We start from the raw sequence: 15,000 nt of genomic DNA, 5'->3' as shown, positions 1-15,000 counted from the left end.
AATACGGTTTTTCCCTTCGCTCTAGATATGCTCAGCAACACTCCCGACATCCAGTGAAACATTCGAAACCTCGGGAAAATTAGATTTAATATAAAAATAGTATTTAGAAGAATCAAATTACTACGAATAAATTTTATATATATATATATATATATATATATATATATATATATATATATCTATATATATATATATATATATGTGTGTGTGTGTGTGTGTGTGTGTGTGTGTGTGTTTTATTTTTTCATTACCGTTTTATCTGTTTGGTTACATATTTTTCGGATGTTGAACCATGTTTACAATTCAACAGCCTCGTCAGACCTTACATCCATGGTTGTTACTATTTGGAAGAAGTGTTTTAGAAGAAATACGAACAAAAGGGGACTAGGAGATAATAATACAAACAGGTGTTTCCCAATTCAGTGTGCCACTTTTGGGAGAATTGGATTTGCATCACATCTAAATCAGACTCTGTCTATAACTCTACCCTCTGCAAGTAAATAACTATCCTCGTAATAACTATTATTATTATTATTATTATTATTATTATTATTATTATTAAGTGTTTAAGGTTAAAATACATTAGATTGTAGTGTGTGTAGAGGGGGGTAGCAGATTCCGGTAGGCATAGTGTAGATATATTGATATAAGGAGGGGGAGTTGGAGAGAGGGTGGTAAAGAAAAAAAGAAAGGGGAGTAAGGCGAGGAGGGGGAGGAGTTTCAATTTTTAGGTAAAACACATATGTGCTCGGCAACCGTATTGAGCACTCTCTTCAGGTTTTTACTAATTACCAGTTTTACCAACTATATATATATATATATATATATATATATATATATATATATATATATATATATATATATATATATATATATATATATATCGTAAGACAAAACTATCCCTAGGATTGCCGCTTGAACATTCGTGGATTTTGAATTTGCGTAAGTCACCTGTTTTGTATTTGTAGCATTGAAAATTGGCTGACTCAGCGATATTTAAAATTCCTTGGAGATGGTCTTTTCTTGGTAAAGTTGGTTCCGTTGAATGATGAATGGCTTTGATTTAGATTTCGTGAAACTGCGATGCTCGCTTCAATGGCTAAATAAATCTGCCGGTGAAACTGCGTAAGAAAGCTGAATAAATCTGTTTGGTTCAGTGAAGCTATGACCGGCTTATTCGTGAATAAATCTATTTATGAATCTATGATTGTGATTTGAAGGTATATCCTTCAGAATTGTTTTCTGGGGAAGAGACGCCTTAGCTTAAAAAGCTTAAATAATAGAGAAAGGTATCGTATTCATTGAGATTGTCGGACTGACTTCCTCATCTTGGTTGTTATAGTCACAACGTTTCGGCCTTTTTGACCTCCGGCCTTCATCAGGTGTTTTGAAACGAACTGGGGAACCGTTTGTTAGGAGTCTCGAACCAAACCCTTTATTATTATTACGGGGGTATCGTGTTCGGACTCCAGCTAGGCTCTGGGACATATTTGCGGATTCTCTGTTTTGAATGTTACTTTTCACTGCCTTCGTTCAGGATTGAACTCAGCACCTTAAACCAACTAAGAATTGTCCTTTGTATTAAAGTTTACAGTTACCCAAAGGTGCTGAGTTCAATGTTTTAAGTATTTAAGAGTCTGTTTATGAGTGGTTAACATTTTTGTATTTTTTCTGTGCTAGTGCCACATGTGCAGAGCGACACTATTTTTGTAAACTTTTAGAGGTGCTTGTCTTTTTATTAATTAGTATCATACTGGAATATGAGAATGTCCGGTCTCAGCCAATTAGGATGTGCGGAACATTTCTATGGAACCGTTATTATTTACTATTCGGAAACCAGAAAGAACTCGTTAACTTTATGTTTGTCGTAGCCAGTTACGGAGGGTGTAATCACACTATATTTGAAACATATAGAATAGAAGTCGGTGACAACTAGTTGTAGTAGACGGACACAATATTTAGAGAGAAAGGTAACGATTCTTTCCTCTTAAGATGTTGCGATTGTGATGGTATGCTCATTTGATGAACAGTATTATTTTAATACCACGGCTGAATGTCTGTTATTGTGGTCGAAAACTACATATAACAGTGCCTAAAGACTAGGTGTATTAAATGTGTATCTGCCATCTGGTGTCACAGACGTAAGGTATTTGGTAAACTATATATATATATATATATATATATATATATATATATATATATATATATATATATGTGTGTGTGTGTGTGTGTGTGTGTGTAATATACTAGCAGAATAACCCCCGTTTCACATTTCTGAATTTAATGGATTCTTATCTAAATAAGATTAGATTAGGTAATAAAAAAATAAAAATAACCGTTTCAGCCAACATACACCCCCCCACATATATATATATATATATATATATATATATATATATATATATATATATATAGGCGATTAAGCTACACTATACCTACGTATTGAGCACTTTTGAAGTAAATACTTAAAGTTTACGCATAAATCTATACTTTCGTATAGTAAATTTATGTGAATAAATGAAATAGTTATATATATATATATATCCATGTTTGTGTTTGCATATATATATATATATATATATATATATATATATATATATATATAATTTGTACTTGCTTTACATAAGCAGTAATACGTCACAACACATTGAAAAGCCTATTCGATCAGGTAGTTACTAGTAACTAGAGACGTCTTCAGGCGATATAGCTTATACAAAAGTTTAGCTATAAAGTAAAATCGTTCAGATGTTCAGCATCACAAGAAATTCGTTTCAGGACATCATATTACATGTTATTAAAAATTAAAGTAAACAAAAAAGGAGCTGGTTTTATTATTCAGGAGAGAGTACCAAAATGGGGTTGGGTTAAAGTTTGTAATTACAAATTCAAAAGTGTAAAAATTGGAGGAAAAGGAAAAGAGAAAAGAAGGGCGAGAGGATTAGAAAACAACGATAGAAATAAAACACAAAATAAAAATATGTACGTCGAATGTAAACTCTATAGGTTCATCAAAGCTTATCTCATATGAGTATATTTAAAACAAAAGCTCGGATGCCTGTTATAGAAGGTAGTGTCATCGGCAAATATATCTCCGAAACATGTGCTAGTTCGTATATTCTCACTCACTAACTCGTATGCGTTTAAATTGAGATGTCATTTACATTAGTTTCGGTTCCCAGTTTAAGGGTTAATTTTCTGACAAACATTCTCAGTGTCTTTTACCCATTCCTTTATTTACACCTCTTCACTTTTGTATACGACTAAGAAACTTCTGAAAAGTAATGCCTCATACTCTTGTGCTCGAGTTAAAAGCTGCGATGACGGGAATGGATCATTAAAAAGAGCGACTTTTTTAACTTCAGGAAATTATCCTTCTACACGCTCAATGCCGCTACAAATGGACTTTTGCTAATAACGAACGATGAATGCGAATCGGCGTCTTTTTCATACGAGGATAAAAGTAACACTTTTTTTCATCAAAAAAGTAAAATAGCCGCACTATGTGGATCCATACTATTAAAGTTTTGTGTCTGTATCAATAACAACACGAACGCAGAAAGTAAAGGTAAAACAAATATATTAAGACGAAAATATAATACATATTTACAAAGGTGCAGTTCACCCACGTATGCTAATTAGTGGGTGTCTTCACAACATAAAGAAAGCGATATTTTGTGGCGCAGCACTTGTATTGTTTTTTGCACACTACCCACCATTCTAAATGGATTTTCTCAGGGAATTCACGGTACTATTTGTGTTTCGGATTCACGCCCATGACAAGGTTATTTTCTTGGAGTAAATCATCGTCAATATCTGCAACAGCTATATAAAATTTTTAGATGATGATCGCATATGTTTAGTCATCATAATGATATTTACAATTCCTTCTTATATATTCGGGTGGAATAAAAACTAGGAGCTATTTATTATCTAACGCCTTTCGTAATTTTATTTTCATTTGTTTATTCGTGCTATCGTGTTTTCTTTTAACCCTTTTTTTGTCTCTTTCGCTTTTCTCCGATTAACATGTTTTTTTTTCTTAATAATCAGGGTTTCTTCGATTATTAAAAAGAACAAACCACATCCGGTATGTTACAAAGTTGCTTTATTCTTTTTCTTTAGATCCCATGTTTTTATGTAGATATCTAATACATTTCTTATTTTCGTGTACTCTCTACGGGGTTTCACACAGCACTACACTAAATATTTCTCTTTTTCAATAACTCCTACTCATCTCTGAATTCTAAGTGAGAACAATTCCGTTTATATTTCAAGCACTTTTCACTTTGCAAAGATTTTGCGTAAGAGCAACAGATATTCACCACTAATTCTACGCTGACAACGACCAATGACATTGGCAGGATATTGGATTGCAATAATCCCCTTTCGGTTGAGCTACTCTTCGCATTGCTTTCTCTCCTTCACTCCTTCACAACAATTTAGTGTGGTGCCGGTCGATTGTAAAAATTATAGGTTTGTTAGTTAAGAATTATACAGTGTCAGTTCCTCTGATTTTATGTTGTTTTCCTTTATCTTCCTGTTTTAGTTGTTTTACAGTTTCTACATGTCAGGTAAATATTTGTATATCATGTGATTAGTCTCCTCATTGCAGTGATTTCGTTAATAATTTATCCGTTTTTTTATTGCTCTCCTGTATAATTTCTCAGTTATCACCCCTACTCCAATACGTCCCATTTTTTCAAAGTTTTTTTTTCCGGATAGTTTTTGGTGCTCCAACGATTATTTTCGTTTTATACACTTTCTTCATTTCCCGTATTTATTCACCTCTTGGATTTAATCTATGCAATAGTTCTATGCATTATTCCTGCGTCTCTATATTAGTTATATTTACCCGTTTACCTGCTGGGACGGCGAGATTTACGTTCTGGTATGATTTTATTCTTGCTTAAAATTATGACATATTTTCTTGGTAGGATGAGAGTATTTCTATTTCCCGTTTTAAAGTCCTGTTGCCGGTTTATTCTTGTACTCTTTGTTTGTGTGTTCAAGATGCCGGTACGCATACTCCCCAATGTACTGTCTTCATAATTTAATGTATCTCATTTTAGATTTTTGAGGACAATTTTTCTGCCTTTACATATTATGTGGTTTATAGTTGCGTATTTCTCCCCAGAATCTGTAGTTGATGCTTTTTGCCTCCTGTCGGTCCTTGCTTATGAATAGTTTTTTTCTAATCGGGTTATCTTGTGCAGTGATTTTTAGGGTTGTCGTTTTTCCATTTAGTTGTCATTTTTGAAGCGATTGTGTTCGTGAGTCTCATATTTTGTCATCTTTATTGAGCATGTTTGTCGTTATTTCCTTCTCAGTTTTTGTTCTTTTATTAAATTATTTTTCTTGGCTTGTTCATCTTGCAATTCTCATTGCAATGTTTAGTCTAACTGTGTGTTGCGTTGTGTATTTCTCTGTTTTTTAGTGTCAATATTATTATTATTATTACTATTATTATTATTATTATTATTATTATTATTATTATTATTATTATTATTAGAAAGAGGGCGAGGAGTAATAGTAGATGTAAGAATATGGTAAAGTAAAAGTAATTCTATATAAGCAATCATTAAACTAACAATATTTTACGAGATCTGTAAAGTAGATCAATTCTTTTCTATTATAAGCTATTTTAGTGAAAACAGAGAAGGTGGCGATTATATAAATGTTCTGTTTTAGTCTTCTTATTTTCCTAGCTAAAGTGGCATACGTAGTGTACATCGCATTATTATATTTTTGTAGTTTCTAACAAACATATCCCCTTTTAATATAAATATTAAATAAAGTATTATTATTGCTTTTATAATTATAAGTAGTAATAGTGATACATTTTTAGCAGTAATATAATATTAAGCAGTAATTAGTTTCACTAATAATATACATAATATAAAAATTAGTAGCATATATATATATATATATGTATACATATATATATATATATATATTCGTACGTGAAATATTACGAGTACTATTGTAGTATTATGACTATGATTATCGATATGGTATTACCATGCATATCTGTTATATTAGATAAAGCAGACCACTCTGATGATTCTGATAAATAACATATTAATTAAACTATCGATTGTTTTCAGTTTGTTTTGCATATCGGTCACAATTCTGTATTCCGATTCATGTTCTGTTTAAAATGTATTTCATAATCGTATGACATTATCCCATAATGAGCGCCATATCAGAACCAGACTTTTGTTTTTCACAAATAGCTAAAGATCCAATAACTCGGTAGAAAATGATTCAGACTTTAAAGCTGAAGTTTCCGTTTTCAATTACTGTTTGTCGTTTTAAATTATTAATTCCTTACCGTAGTGATTAAACGATAACATTTATAGATTTATAGCTATTCTATTCAGTATATCAATAAGAAAAATACTAATTGAACAGTCCAGCTTAACATCTAAAATATAGAAAAATATGTTCGAAAAAGGAGCCAATCTAGTTTAACTAACAACGCAAAAAATAATTGAAAGTTAAACTATTTCCGTGCAAACTCGAATTTGTAATTCTACTGAACAACCATTTTTAAAAAGAAATCTTAAAAGAAATCTTTAAATACAAATAGGAAATAACTTCTTATTTCAGAATTTCTCGATGACGACTGATTGTTTTTTTTCTATTTTCATCTTGGGATAACCTCTATAATTAAGTAGTTTATTACTACTAGATTGTAATATTAACGTAACACAACACATAGAGTAGGGTGAAGCTTTTTAATTATTACGTTTCTCGCTGTAAACTCTCACATAAATAAAAACGTGGTACAATGAGGAACCGTGCAACCGAGGGGACTCGAACCATTTTTTTATTCTTCTAATGAACTATTTTTACTAAAAACTGTGTATATATTTTCCAGGGAAGGGTAAACTTTTGGTATTCTCTTTTATGCGTTAACGTTCATGTCAACTGCATAAGGAAATATTAAAGAAGAAATAAGAAAAATCGACTTCTTGTCTGCAGCATTTGACAAAATCGTGCCGGTTTTCAAATCTGAAGCCCTCTTTAGCGAGAGAGGAAATTTACAGCTGTCAGCAACAGTCCCGAGCACAACGGAGAGAAACACTGTCTTAACGGAATGTTTTTCTTCATTCGAAATGTGTGTCAAACCTTGTTAGTTGGGGAAGCTTACACTCTCAACAACTGGCTCCATCATGTCGAGAAGACAACACCTATATATTCCAATTTATTTAGCTCGTAAAACCATGCGCAATCGTTTTAACAAGTACCTACTACATAGGAAAATACACACAGAATATATGTAAGTAAGAAATTATTTTTGCACTAAGTTCTTTAAAACGCTACTGACTCGTAAATAACACATTTACATTTAAAAATAAGACCACATTTATATTCCTAAACAAATCTCTTGTTTTCATATTTATTGTCATTTTATATATCTGGGTAAATGCTCTTGTAGCAAAATGTTTTCTTTTAATTCAGATCTATTGTACAGTATAGTAGATACGGTATTCTTATTGGTGTTTGATTTTTTGTGTTTTTTTTAAATAGATTTCGAATATTATTTTTTCTTGGAAAAATATAGTATTATAGCACAGCACACTACGCTGATTCAACAAAAGAAAACAAGCAATTCTTTATGATAAATGATTACATGTACACAACCAGAAAAAAACCCAATAAAATCAGTTATACAACTAGATTCAACGGATAATGACTATACCTTTTGGACAAGGCTAAGTCTCGAAAGCAGGTAACATATTATGTTTGTTTTAAATCGTAGACAAATTAATGGTGCTGGTAAACTTTTTGTAGAAAAGATGTTATTGTTAAAAATAAACAAAAAGAAGGGATTTCTTAATAATATTAACCATGGGTCAATACGAAATATAAAACGATTTATCATGATTATTTGACGTTATAATTTGCGCGTAGTATATATGTATATATATATATATATATATATACATTACAAGCACATATTATTGAACACAACAGCGTTATACTATTTTCGATTTTTCTGAATATCTTATGTTGTATAAAATTCAGTTAGCTGATCTATGAATTAGATGACCTGAAATGAAATTAAATTAAATAGTTTATTCAAGATCTATACGGAACTAACTCTCTTTTTCAAATCAAAAAATTGTGTTGTCTTTTTCAATATGTTCACACATAATTTCCTATAAAAGTAGAAACGAAGTGTTTAAGGGTTTCGTTATGCTTTTAAAATGTAGATATATTTTTTTAATTCAACAAACTTATGAATATTTGTATTTTGTAATATTTAAGATTTTGATATATACTATGCGACGAAGGCCATCAACTCCCCATAGTTCCTCCTATAACACATAACACGCTAGGTAACATACAAATATCTGTGCATGAGGTCGCCAAGCTAATCAAGAACCTTTATTCCAGTAAAGCAACTGGCCCTGACGGCATCCCAATTATAGTGTTAAAAAAACTTCAACCAGATCTTGCTCCCATAATTACAAACTGTTTAAGCTTTGCGTAAAAGAGAAGTGATTTCCGACTCCCTGGAAGACCTCATCAGTATGCCCTGTATTTAAGAATTCAGGTGATAAGTCATCTTCCTCTCAGTACAGACCAATAAGTCTCCTGTGTGTCATGAGTAAGTTGCTGGAATCCATATTAAATAGAGAAATAGTCAACCACCTCAGCAGAAATAATCTTCTTAGTGACACACAATATGGTTTCCGTTCTGCAAGATCTACCGCAGATGTGCTATCGGTTATATCTCACAGGACTAGTGAATCTCTTGACAAAGGCTTCCTTTCTAGGGCAATTGCTCTTGACATATCAAAGGCCTTCGACCAGGTATGGCATAAGGGCATACTGCACAAGATTTCCAGCTACGGTATAACTGGAAATGTTTTCTCAATCATTAAATCATTTCTCTCCGATAGGCTCATAAGAGTAGCGGTCGATGGACAAAAATCAGAGGCCCGCAGTATTAATGCTGGAGTCCCTCAAGGGTCAATTCTGGGTCCAACTCTCTTCCTGATCTACATCAATGATATCCCTAAATAAATACTTAAATCATTTGTTGACATCTATGCTGACGACTATCTACGGCAACACATCATAGGCTGTAAAAGACAAAGTTCTCTCTGATTCTCTCTCCTCTGATCTCGAGCGCGTAGTTCAGTGGGGGGAAGACGTGGCTAGTTACCTTTAATTTATCTAAAACCAAACTCCTATCCTTATATCATCAACGCTCTGATCCCCATCTGGCATCAATTGAAATGGATGGCTCTCGTCTATGAGTAGCCCCATGTTTTGGCAAGCTTCTGGGGTTGTCCTTTACTCCTGATCAGAAATGCAACACGTACATCAAGTCTGTTATCAAGGTCGCTGGAAAGATGGTGGGATCCTTCTACCGCTCCAGAATATATCTCACTACTGGTGCAATTCTCTCTATATATAAAAGCCAAGTACGCCAAGGATGGGATACTGCTGCTATATCTGGGCAGGAGCTGTTTAAAACAAACCGCCTATCCTGCCTTGGCAGATTACAAACAAGACTTCCTTGCTTAGTGGAGAATGCCCTTTTCTCTACCCTGACACCTCTCTCCCATAGAAGAGACGTTGTTTTATCGTTATTTCCATGGCAATCTCTGGTCTCCCCTCGCCAATCCTTCACGAAAAACACCCGTCTAGCTGAATCCACAGTGGAAAATTTCCCCCAGTCTTTATCTGTGCCTAAATCAAAACGTAGACTCCATGAACAAAGCTTATTTTTTGGAACTGCACGGCTTTGGAACTATGTTCCCTCCACCTGCTTCCAACCTGAATACAACTTGGATGTCTTCAAGTCCAACTTTAAAAATTCCTAATGAACCGCCCTCTTAAGTAAACACTTCATAAAATCTCCACGCTAACGTACTGTACTTGCAATAACCCTTATCCCTGAGTGGCTTCCGGGCCTTGATAAGTGGTGGCCACCGTGTAAAAAAAGAAAAAAAGAGTTTTTATCTACATTTTAAACTGGGATGAAACGGTACATCAGACCACAAGAAAGCCGATGCTAAACCGAAGTTATATAAAATGTAGATCCAACAGTTTAGATCGTTTATACATAAATGTGAACACTCAGAGATACGCTATACAGAGGTTTAGCAAGCAAATGCGAAAATGAATATTACCATGGAATATATGCTCTGGATAAAACAGTTTAGCAAATAAAAAAATTAAATACATCATATCGAAATTCAATGCTATATATTTTACTGTTAATACGCACCATCCGTCGTGGTCCTTAGTTTTATATTTAAGTGAATTAGTTTTATATTTAAGTGAATGAGATTTTAATCCAAATATAAGTGTATGTTTCATGTTTAAGTGTCAAGAATACTTCTTTAAAATCGTTTGTTTTTAATCAGACATCTCCACTTGCGATACTGATTTCGACATCTAACAACTTTATTGATTCCGATTCCGATTCATCGTCTAGACTCACATACACACACATACAAACACACACACACGCACACACACATATATATATATATGTGTATATATGTGTGTGTGTGTATATATATATTTAAGAACGTTCAATTAACACAACAGAGTAATGCTTTTTCCTGATCTTTCTGGATAGCTTTTCTATTCGTCGAGCGGTATTTTCTTAATTCATCTAGTATGCTGTATAAAATTGTGTCTAAAGTTATTCTTCAGCCATATTCTTCTACAACGCTTTTTATTATCATTAGGAGCGATTGTTGTAGTTATTGATTTCTTTTTTTCTTTGAGGCTTGATATATGTTAAATTATTACTTTTTGGCTATAAACGTGAGTGTGTGCGTATTCAATCCGACATGATTGAATAATGACTTGCTGACAAAATGTACATATATATATATGTATATACATATATATATATATATATATATATATATATATATATATACACATACATAAATATATATTAAATTAATAAGAAAGGTGTGATTTCTTTACAGCAGTTGTTTCCTAGCGCAAGATCATCTATTTAGTAATTAGATTCGTAAATGTTTAAACAATGAATTGTAAAATTTTCAATATATAGAATACGAATAGGAGTTTTCTCGTGTATTTGTTATATGCTCTATAATTAAACTGAACTTCATATATTAGAAGATTTGTATACGAAAATTTATATGTAATTGAAAAAAATTATATATATATATATATATATATATATATTTGAAACCATTGACAGCAATTAATCTAAGCAGATCTCCTTACATTCCACACTGATATGTTCAGTCTCAAAATACAATGGATTTAATCTCTAAAAGTAGCGGAACACATTACTGTATAGAACAGGCCGGCAAATTACTAAATCACATTTCCTCTGAATTGGTACCTCTAGAGCCTAGTTATAAGATGTTTTATGAGATTTGGAAAAGGCCGATATAAAAGAAGGGATCATACAGCATATGGAATTGTCAAGTGGTCACTTATTTTAGTAATGACTAAGCTCAACGTAGATAAACAATAATAATAATAATAATAAATATCTATATATTAATACGCTTGTAACTATCTATCTATCTATGTGTGTCACACTTTCCGGCAAATTTGATTGGTTGAGAAGATTTTATTCTGGAATAGCGGATTACACATTAAACGAACGCTCCAGGCAGAGATCAGGGTTGCCAGGGTGGCTTCATTTTAAAAGCAGTTTGGCCATCAGAATTTCTGTTTGGCTTTTTTTCCAAATTTGTCCCTTTTCTGAACGAACGCTCAAGGCACAGAGAGAGCGAGAGATAGATAGATAGATAGATAGATAGATAGACAGAGAGAGAGAGAAAGAGAGAGAAAGAGAGTCTTCGTTAATTAAAAATATTTTAAAATCTGTTTCCACAGTTATTTACTAAATGTTTATATTTGAAAGTCAACAACTTCAATATAGTCAATTTTCCTTTAATTTTCAATTTGGCATTCTGTTGGCCTTTTTTACTTAAAAAAATGTGCCTGCGCTTTTGGATTTGACCTTTTTGGGTTTTTTTTCTGAAAAAAATTGGCTTCGAATAATTTTTATCGTCTGCCAACCCTGGCAGAGAGAGAAAAAAAATGGAACCCTCAAGGCAGAGAGAGAAAAAAGTGAACGCTCAAGGGAGAGAGAGAAAAACAAAAGAAACAAAAACCGTGAAATTTACACGGGTCCACCTAGATCCGCCGAAAACCGTGCCGGTGGAGATAATTTAACCACACATGTAAATATATACTTTTCTCCTATTAAAACTTTTTTTCATGAAATTTACTGTAGTAGTAGTACAAATATATTGCGAAACAATCATTCTCTCTCTGTCTGTCTCTCTCTCTCTCTTAAATATAAACAACGCCTAGAGGAGAGAGTGGGAGGTTTTTTTTTCATGAAATTTAATGTTGTAGGAGTAAACATATTTTTAGAAAAATATTTCATGTTTCGTTCCTGGATTAGCGGAATACATATCAAACGAAGGCTAATGAAAAACGCTGAAGGCAGGCAGAGAAAAAAGAGAATGCTTAAGGGAGAGAGAGAAAAAAAGAAAAACCTTAAATGTAGTAGGAGTAAAAATATATTGTGAAACCATCATTCGCGCTCTCTCTCTCTCTCTCGCTCGCTCGCTCTCTGTCTCTGTCTCCCTCTATATCATTAAACAAATGTATAAGCACATACACAAATGAAAATTTAGTAGTAGCATACGGCGGTCTCTCTTTCTTCCCCCCCCTTCTCTCTCTCTGTCTGCTGTCTCCCTCTCTCTCATTATTATTATTATTATAATTATTTGAAGCCAAATTTTTCACAAAAAAAGCAAAGAAGGCCAAATTTAAAAGCGCAGGCACATTTTTGAAGTAAAAAAGCCTAACAAAAAGCCAAATTGAAAATTAAAGGAAAGTTGACTATATCGAAGTTGTTGACTTTCAAATATAAACATTTAGTAAGTAACTGTGTAAAGAGATTTTAAAATATTTTTAATTAACGAAGACCGCGTTTTTCTCTCTCTCTCTATCTATCTATATATCTTTCTATCTATCTATCTATCTGTCTATCTATCTATCTATCTCTCTGCCTTGAGCGTGCGTACAGAAAAGGGCCGAACTTCTGATGGCCAAACTACTTTTTCTTTTTTTCTCTTCCCTCCCCCCATCTATCTCCCCCTCCCCCCTCTCACTCCTCTATATCCCCCTCTCTCCCCCTCCCTCTCTATCCTCTTGGCTTTGTTTATATCTAACAGCAATCAGTCGTAGTTGCGAGAATATTTTTAATTAACGAAAACTGCGTTTCTCTCTCTCTCTCTCTATCTCTCTCACACTCTGTGTGTCTATCTATCTATCTATCTATCTATCGCTCCCTCTCTCTCTCTCTCTCAAACAAATGTAAAGAAAAATAAACAATGAAAAAAAAACACAAATAAATGTTCAATTTTTGTCCCCGATGTAAGATGTATTTATTGAGAATATTTGGAGCACTAATATCGTGATTTTGGTATATACATATTTACATACATTTTACCTACCGTACTCTTCATTTACTATTTAAAAAAATAGTAAACAGCGTGAATTCATCGGCCAGGGCAGTAAAGGGTTAATGTAAATGTTTCAAGGTACGGATATGTGATGGGATAATGTGTATGTGAAAAAAAAGAAAAGAAAACGTGAAATTTTCACAGGTCCAGCTTGTAATAAAAATAATAATAATAAGAAGAATACTACTACTATTAATAATAATAATAATAATAATAATAATAAGAAGAAGAATACTACTACTACTAATAATAATAATAATAATAACAATTGAGCGTAACCAGTTATACAGTCCTTTGAAATTTTCATCTCTATTTTCTCGTTATCTACTGAGTAATTTTAATGAAACCAATATAAAATATCTTCCTTATTAAATTGTAAAGATATTCTATTCTGAAAAAAGTTTTAAAAAATAATCTAAAAATGTTATGTTAAAGTTTTTATTTAAAAAATCAGATGTTCTCATTATTCAAACATGTATGACAAAGAGATTGTTGCAAAAATGATATGTGGTTGGAGGAGAAATACAAACTGAAACAGAGAGAATATTCAGATCTGTAATAACACAAAGAGGGTCTAGCGAAAATGAGCTGTTGTGTGAGTAGAAATACAAACTGAAATAGAGAGTAGGAGAGTTTTTAAAATACATGCAAACCCACATTCATTTTTTTTTTAAATCCAATTTAATAAATTAAATAAAACATAATCTTAAAAAGATACGATACAAGTTAGAAAAACATTTCATCCAAGGCATAAAAATTGTAAAACTATTTTTTTACTATAGGCTTTAAAAATAAAGTTACAAGATGCGATTAGAAATTTATTCATCTTCAAAGTGCACTTTTATACATTTTACAAAGTAAGGTATTAATTTTTATACTTTTATAACTTCATGTCGACAATGAACCCATCGGAACCTTTCTTATAAAATTCGGAGAAATCGTTTCTTCAATTTAAAAAAATACCTAATTTTACTCCCACTGAAGGTTGAAGGCAAATTCGGACGCCAAGTGCCTTGATTGTTCGGCGCTTTAACTGATTGACTCCTGAAGGCAGATTTTATCTCCAGACACCGATGCGAAAAACAGAGTAATTTTCGATTTTGGCCATTTTGACTGTTTCGTAGAATCAGATTTCTAGTTTGACCATATTAAACTCTACATTGTTATTTAATAGCACTGCTACATATTAGGCATACTGCATACGTTCGCGTGGAGAAAGAACCCGCCAAAACAGTCCGTGTAGGAACGGATTCACCCTAAGCATGGGAAGGAAAATCTATAACGGAACATATATATTTGTTGTAAGAAAGAAAGAAAAAAAAACCTTAACGGAAAGATCCGGATAATCTGAAGCGCTTCGACCTTTCTCGTTCACCTCGACCAGCACAATAAATCTTTTACTAAAGACGAGGAATTCACAACAGAGGTGTGAGCCAAAAGCGGCCAGCAATAAAACATCTTTCAAGTAAGATGCAAAACCCAAGTCTTTGGACATATC

This window comes from Euprymna scolopes, chromosome 27 (genome assembly GCF_053919585.1).
Source record: "Euprymna scolopes isolate OS-2025 chromosome 27, ASM5391958v1, whole genome shotgun sequence".
Lineage (NCBI taxonomy): Eukaryota > Metazoa > Mollusca > Cephalopoda > Sepiida > Sepiolidae > Euprymna > Euprymna scolopes.
This window is presented reverse-complemented; position numbering follows the sequence as displayed.